The sequence below is a fragment of the Budorcas taxicolor genome, chromosome 17 (assembly GCF_023091745.1).
Source record: "Budorcas taxicolor isolate Tak-1 chromosome 17, Takin1.1, whole genome shotgun sequence".
NCBI lineage: Eukaryota > Metazoa > Chordata > Mammalia > Artiodactyla > Bovidae > Budorcas > Budorcas taxicolor.
In genome coordinates this window covers 58,617,317-58,625,365 of record NC_068926.1, presented here as the reverse complement: position 1 = coordinate 58,625,365, position 8,049 = coordinate 58,617,317, and the positions used below count along the sequence as shown (strand labels likewise).

Here is an 8,049-nt window from a genome sequence, read left to right as displayed (position 1 = left end):
TCCCCTTCCTGTGTGGTTTCTTCCTGGTTCCTTCTGCTTAGTTGGGGGGAGGGTGGTGGGGTTGGTTTGATGACATAAAATCCCATGGACAGAGGAGCCTGGTAGGCTGCAGTCCATGGGATCACTAAGAGTCGGACACGACTGGATGACTTTACTTTCACTTTTCGCTTTTATGCATTGGAGAAGGAAATGGCAACCCACTCCAGTGTTCTGCCTGGAGAATCCCAACGACGAGGGAGCCTGGTGGGCTGCCGTCTCTGGGGTCGCACAGAGTCGGACACGACTGAAGCGACTTAGCAGCAGCAGCAGCAGGTGACTGACAGAAGAGACTGGTTATTCTGGAGTGGTACAGCACAAGGATCAAATGAAGGGTACTGGGGTCATATATAGGGCTGGGAAACTAACATCACCTCGCTGAGCCCCACTTCTCTCATCTGTAACATGGGGACAGTGAAGGTCTCTCCTTGAGGTGTCGCTGTTCTATGCACAGCGTCTGGTGCATAGTAAATGCTCAAGAAATAGCAACCATTAGCTAATTCTAGACAATCAACCGCAGAAAAGATGGGCTTTTCCCCCTGGCCTCCAGTACAATGTGGGAACAAGGGAAGAGAGGGCTCTGAAAGCCTTCACTGCAATTCTAACCAACAATTCAGAGCCTCTGTTGACACTGCCAGCCACAAGCACCTGCTAAGCAGGCAGCGTGCACCTGCCACCTGCCACTCCAAGAAGAGATTCCTATCCAGCCAGAACAGGCGGCCTTCCTTCTAGGCCAGATCCTGGCTGTGTGTGGAGTCTGCAAGCCCGCCCACCTGTTCTGAAACCCCAGCTGGGCTCCGTCCTTCGCTTGTTCCACCTCCCACCCCCAGCTTCCTTCCTTGATCCCACGCCTTCCACGTTGTTGACACTGTGCTAGGATTCACAGAGTGTGCAAGGAAAGAAACCTGCATCAGTAAAGCACCTCCCACCTGCCACACAATTGCTTTGCTTATCTGTCAGCCTCACGAACCTGAGAGTTGTGTTAAACACACCCATTTCACAGAGGCGCGAACTGAGAGCACTTCCTGCCATGGGTGATGGAGTCAAGATCCGAATCCTGGCGTGTTTCTTCAAAGCCCATATTCTTCCCTTTCTTCTCATAGGCTGCCTACCACAACAGAGTGTAGATGGAGGCACGATGTCACATTAAAAAATTTAGTGTGCAATCGCACTTGCGGCACTTTATCTCAGAGAAACAAAAACCAAAGTTCACATAGAAACCTGTACATGAATGTCTACTGTGGCTTTATTCAGAATTACCAAAAACTAGAAACAACCTAAATGTCCCTCAGTTAGAGGATGGGTTAAAAAAAATCTGTGGTACATCCATACTATGGAATATTATTCAGTAACAGAAAGGAATGAAGAACTCGGATGCATCTTGAGTGAAAAAAGCCAGTCTCTACAGTTTGCATACTGTAGGATTTCATTTATGTAACATTTTCAAAATAACAAAATGGAGACTAGATTAGCAGTTGCCAGGGACTGGGAGAGAGGAGTTGTAGCTATACAAGGATAGCATGAGGGAGTTTTGTGGTGACAGAATAGTTCTTTATCTCGATTGCGATGATGTTTACACAGATTTGCATGTGTTAAAACTGCATAGAAATGTCCACATGCAGGACACCTGAACCCAGAAAGATCTGAGTAACTGGTCAGTTGTATCAGTGGCAATTCCTGCTTTGGATATTACACTATAGTTACGCAAGATATTCTCCTTTGGGGGAACTGGGTAAGGGTACATGGATCTTCCTTATCCTTTTATTTCTTTTTTGAAACTTCCTATGAATCTATAATAATTAAAATTTTTTCCCTTAAGTTAAAATAACATAATTCCTAGTACAGAATAAGTGCTCAGTAAATAGTTGCTATAAATACTACTAGGATTCTGGCTCTTATGTAGCCATATGCATGGAGTAGGGAGACAGATATGTTAACAATTGACTCAAATACAGAAGACAGAAAGAAGAGATGTGCAATAGAAACATACTCAGAGCCATATACAGTTAAATTCTTTCTAGTAGCCGCATCCAAAAGGCAAAATGGAATAGATGAAATTATTCAGATGAAATTAACTTTAATAAGATAGTTTATCTAACTCGATATGCCCCAAGCAGTATCATTTCAACATGTAATCAAGATAAATATTAGCAAGATATTTTACTTTTTATTTTTTGGTACAACATCTTTGAAATCTGTATGTAAGTAATCAGCTATACCCCATAACAAAATAAAAAGTTCAAAAGAAAAAAAAAGTTTAAATTAAAAATCTGTGTATTAAATATAACACGTCTCAATTCAGACACTAAATTTTCATTGAAAATACTTGATCTGTATTTAGATTTTATAATTTATGGTTGAAAAACTAGATTCACATACCCAAGCTATTCCAAACATACTTAGTTTTCCAATAACTGAATGCAATATTAGTTTTTTAACTTAAATTTAAACTAATTAAAATTAAGTTATTTTAATTAAGAATTCTGTTATTCAGTTGCACTAGTGGCTGCCTTTGGCTACTGTGTTGAGCAATGAAGATAGAAAGGGGTGTGGGCTACACAGAGGATTCCAGCTAAGACTTTAGGGAAGTGACACGTTTGAGCCAGGCCTCAAAGGATCAGTATGATTTTCACAGGGAGGGAATATGTCAAGTACACAAATCACCCTGGACAAAAGTAGGCAAATTCTTCTGGTTGCCCATCCAATATTTATACTACTTTCCTTAGTGACCTAACTTTGTTTTTTGTTAAGTGGCAACAGACCAACTAAAAAAATTTACATTTCCTAGCTTCCTTTGCAGATTGTTGTTGTTCAGTTGTGTCGACTCTTTGTGACACCATGGACTGTAGCAAGCCAGGCTTCCCTGTCCTTCACTATCACTTAGAGTTTGCTTAAACTTGTGTCCAGCTATACAAGTCATTTCTGATAAACAGTATGTGGAAAACATTTGGGTAGAGCTTTCAGGAAAGCTTTTTAAAAAAGGGTCAATTCAGCCACTGTACCCTTTTGCTTTTCTCTCTTCCTCTTCCTGCATGCCTGGAATGAAGACATGATGGCTGGAGTTGCACCAGTGATTTTGTGACCTTGATAATGGCAACCATAAACCAAGGATAAATGAAAAAAACAATGAACATGGGACATTGATGATTCTGAGGACATAGTACGCCAGTCCTGGACTTCTTTTTAAGTGAGAAGAAAATAAACCCCGATTTCTTTAAAAACCACTGTTATTCTGTTACCAGTAGCTGGGGCTTTTCAGGAGGCACTAGTGGTAAAGACCCTGCCTGCCAATGCAGCAGTCGTAAGAGACACAAGTTCGAATCCTGGGTCAGGAAGATACCCTAGAGGAGGGCATGGCAGTTCACTCCAGTATTCTTGCTTGGAGAATCCCTTGGACAGAGGAGCCAGGCAGGCTACAGTCCACAGGGTTGCAAAGAGTCAGACATGACCAAAGCGACTTAGCATGCACACCAGCAGCCAAGCACAATTCCTAACCAATACAAGGTGTGAGTGGAGAAGGAAATGGCAACCCACTCCAGTATTCTTGCCTGGAGAATCCCATGGACAGAGGAGCCTGGTGGGCTACAGTCCATGAGGTCACAAAGAGTTAGACATGACTGAGCGACTAAACCACCACCACCACCACAAGGTGTGAGAGTGATGGGAGAAAAGCAAATAGTTTGGTACAATTGGTATTTCATAAAACCATCCTGGGAAAATTATTTATGTATTGAGTACTGCTTCACAGAGCTTAAAAAGTATAATTTACCTAATCATTGCTGCAATAAAATAGTGTTAATGAGGAAACTGAGACACAGGGAGAATTAAGCAACTTAGTCAAGGTTGCAGAGCTGACAGGTAGTGAATCTGGGCTTCAAGTCCAGGCAGTGTGTCCAAAGGGCTGCTGTCTTGGACAAAAGTAAAGGAATTCTGTCTGAATAACGTGAAGGAGCTCAGACTAGGTTTGGACACATGGACCCTGGCCTAGATGTTCAGGTGCCTTCAGGTCCCTCTGGGTCTCTGAATATCAACCTCAGATCATCTACTTGGATGTGACAGGCCATGTCCCTCTACTTGACTGCACCCAGACTCTGGGTCATGCCTCTGAGATTTGCTTACTCCTTCAAAGTGTGCTATGTAGCCTCAGGGAGATGAGCTCTTGGCTGGATATCATATTCTCTGATTTTCTCCCAAGCTGTCTGACCCAGCAGGGAGCTCCCTCATTTTTACCCCAAGTACACTGGCTTCCCCCGGGGGCCCCACAGCATCAGAGGTTGCAGAGAGCCTCAGTGGGGCTGAGCTCATAGGTACACCAGGCCAGGGGTTCAAAGCTAATGTCTCTTCTGATTGGCAGGTGGTCATACTTGTGCTGGTTATTAAAGACATGTAATAATGCACTTGCTTGGGCTATAAACTCTGTGTCTTCACAGCTATGGGATCTTGAAAAAGTCACTTCACCTCTGAGTTTTAACATGCTCATCTATAAAGTGGGACTATAATACCTCCTGTGACCAATGAGGCTGCAAAATCAGATTAGGCCTGTAAAGAACTCAGCAGCTCACCTAGCTCCTTGACAGGGCTGGGTAACTGGTAGTTGCTATTATCCTGCTAGAGATGTCTCAGCTCAAGAGTGTGCAGGTCAGCGTTATTGCTTCCTGGGTCTTGAACTTGAAGTGGGGAGCATCTTTGATAACGAACAACTGCAACCTCCTGGCTCTGAGCCTCAGTTGGTAGGTAACATGGAAGGAACACTGGTCCTGTTTTTAGATGATCTGGGGTCTCATCTTAGCTCAGGTCTGATGTGGGACAAGCTGCCACTAAGATCTCTGAGCAGTCTTCAGTGGGGAGATTGTAGACAAAGACCCACAGGGGTCCAGGTGGGCTGTGCAAATGGGAGAAGTGGTGTGGGGGGTTGGGTTTCAGATACAAGGAGAGGGGGCAAAGGTAGTAGGGATGAGGCAGGGGTGGAGAGGTTCCTGTCTTAGAGTAGGCCAGTTCTACCGGCCTAGAGTCACTAGCAACTTCATGAAAGGAAGTGAAGTGAAGTGAAGTGAAGTCGCTCAGTCATGTCTGACTCTTTGCGACCCCATGGACTGTAGTCTACCAGGCTCCTCCCTCCATGGGATTCTCCAGGCAAGAGTACTGGAGTGGGTTGCCATTTCCTTCTCCAGGGAATCTTCCCGACCCAGGGATCGAACCCGGGTCTCCAGCATTCCAGGCAGATGCTCTAACCTCTGAGCCACCAGGGAAGCCCTCATGAAGGGAAGGGAGGTAGATATGAACATCTATTAAGCTCCTACTCTATACCAAACTCTCTCTATATTATCTTATGTAATTTTAATAACACAGTTCAAGGAAGGCATTTTAATCCCCATCTTATAAAGACAGAGATTAAGGCCGAAAGAGGGAAATGACTTTTCCATGAGTCACACAGCTGGAGGCAGCTGAACTGACATTCAAACCCAGGCCTGTGTCTAGAGCGGGGGTCTTTTTGATTCCTTGAAAAATGCCATTTGGGGGTTTCCTTCTGAGGGTGCTGCTCCTCTGACTGAAACCTCCCCAACTCCCTGCTTTCCAGGCCAGTTCCTTCTCATTCTGCAGGCTTCAGTTTAAACATCACCCTTTGGGGAGGCCTTACCTGACCACTCCCCGCCCTGCGGCTCTGAACAGGCCACACCTGCCCGAGTTATCCTCTCTTACTGAGCTGTTCCCTGCGTCACAAGGCACAATCACTTATTAACTTTTTGTTTGCTTCCTTTATCTAGACAAAGGCTTTACTCCCAAGGAGCTAGCATTGACATGGAGAAGAAAGACACGGAACCCAGAAACCAACAGTTATCCAGGATGGTGATAAGTGCTGAGAAGAAAGAAAACTAGGCAATGGGCTGGAAAGTGACAGAGAGGAAAGGGAAATTTAGAGTGGGGGTTGTCAGGGAGGGCTTCCTGGGGAGGTGATATTTTTGATGAGATCTGAGAAGTGAAAAGGAGTGAGTCATATGAAAATCCAGGCGTTAGCTCCAGGCAGAGGGAAAAGTAAGTACAAAGGCCCTGGGGTGGGAATGAGTTTGATGTGTTCAAGAAGTAAAAGAAAGCCAAGTGGCTAGAAGTTGGCAGTCCCGGGGAGGGTGACAGGAGATGAGACAAGGCCAAGGGCCAGATCATAAAGGCCTTAGAGGCTGAGCTAAGGAGTTGGTTCATTGCTTGGTTAGTCTCCCACCTAGGCTGTGAGCTCTACAAGTGCAGGGCCCTTGCTCACCACTGTATGTCAAGACTGTAGCCCAGTGCTTGGCACATGGCAGATGCTCAGTAAATATTGTCTGAATCAATGAACAAATGTGTTCACACACTGCCTTCTACACTCAACACCTTCTCTCTGTGTATTTTACCATCTCTTTCTCCCAGGCTTCCTGTTTTCTCTTTGCTGTCCCCTTCACCCTAAGCCCCAGCTTTAAGAATGTACCCTAATCATGTGAGATTATTTACTGACACGGGCTCAGGGGTCCCCCTTTCAAGGAGGCCTGTATTTGCATAGCGCATTGCAGAAAGTGAAAGTGTTAGTCACTCAGTCATGTTTGACTTTTTGCAACCACATGGACTGTACTTCAACAGGCTCCTCTGTCCGTGGAATTCTCCAGGCAAGAATACTGGAGTGGGTAGCCATTCCCTTCTCCAGGGGAGCTTCCTGACCCAGAGATTGAATCCAAGTCTGCACTGCAGACAGATTCTTTACCATCTGAGCCACCAGGGAAGCCCATTTCAGAAAGCTCCCTCCAAATCTGATGGCATCAAATGGTGGAATTTCAGGCCCATATGTGTCTGTGTCTACTTGGAAGTCCTAGTTGCCCCCTCAGATCAGTGCAAGAAGGCGACCCCAACCCACCAGCTGCTAGGAAACTCGGTCACATCAATAATTCCTATGCCTTGCTCTTACACCAGTGCCCGAGGGAGCAGGAAGTTAATTAGCTTTGCTGGAAAGGGCCTGTGAAGTGTGTGGGACTCTGCAGACTCGAGAACCCTTCACACTCAAGGCACAGCTCTGCATTCCAGCCCCAGCCTGGGCTCTCTCGGCCAGATCTTACACCTGTTCATGGTGTGGGGTGGTATTTACAGACAGTAGACACCCGTGGGTCAGCAGGAGGACAGGGATGGGGCCACCCCTGCGCTGCGTTTGAGTTGTCGCAGAGTTAACTTAATGATGAAACAATCACCATTCATTCTCCCTTCTCCTGGGAGTGCAAATGGCTTTATAAACACCAGGCCTAGGGCAAGCGAGGGGAGGCGGGGTAAGCGGTTTACCTTGGGTGGGGAGTGAGCCTTCAGTCCATTAAGGGGAGTCTGAGAGTAGAAGTTAATGGTCCCTCCAGGCCTGGAAGTTAATTCGGCCTTGAAAAGAGTTCTCAGAATCCATTTGCCGACCACTTCGGCCCACACTGATCTCCACGCCCTGCCTACGCCTCCTTGGAACCTCTCCACCTGCTGTTCCTTGGTCTGATTTTCTCCAAGATGCTGGCCCAGGAAGTCACTGACCTTAGATTGGGTTTCTCAGAGAGGGGAGTACCTTCCTTCTGTATGCAACACAGGTGATGTAATGCTAGTGAAACGCTTGCCTCTGGTCCAGAATTTAAGGTGCTAACAAAAAACTCAGTCATCAAGATAAAATAAGCACAAGCAATATTAGAAGAATTAAGATTCATGAAAAATATCTATGATGAACAAAATAAAATTTATAATAAGTACAGGATCTTATTCTCACTCACTCTACTTGGACCCTCGCTCAAATGACCTTGACTCTCATTGGCATGACCTTGACCCTCACTCATCTCCCTATAACCCTGATGCAAGATGATCTTAGATGGCCCACACATGAACTTTCAAAATTTTAACACACACTTTTTTTTTTTTTTTTTTTAATGGCAAGTGATCCCAGCTTTCTATTCATGGTAGGGATATACCATTTCTCTTTTATATAAAAAAAGTTTTACTTATTTATTTTTGGGTGTGCTGGGTCTTCAT

General features: G+C 45.2%; 1 non-coding gene across 1 annotated transcript; it reads right to left on the bottom strand.

Annotated features, from left to right (window-relative positions):
• Nucleotides 1-5,213: 5,213 nt before the first annotated feature.
• Nucleotides 5,214-5,285, bottom strand: TRNAS-GGA (transfer RNA serine (anticodon GGA)). Its single transcript has one exon. It is a non-coding gene; the product is annotated as a tRNA-Ser (tRNA).
• Between the last annotated feature and the right edge of the window lie 2,764 nt (nucleotides 5,286-8,049).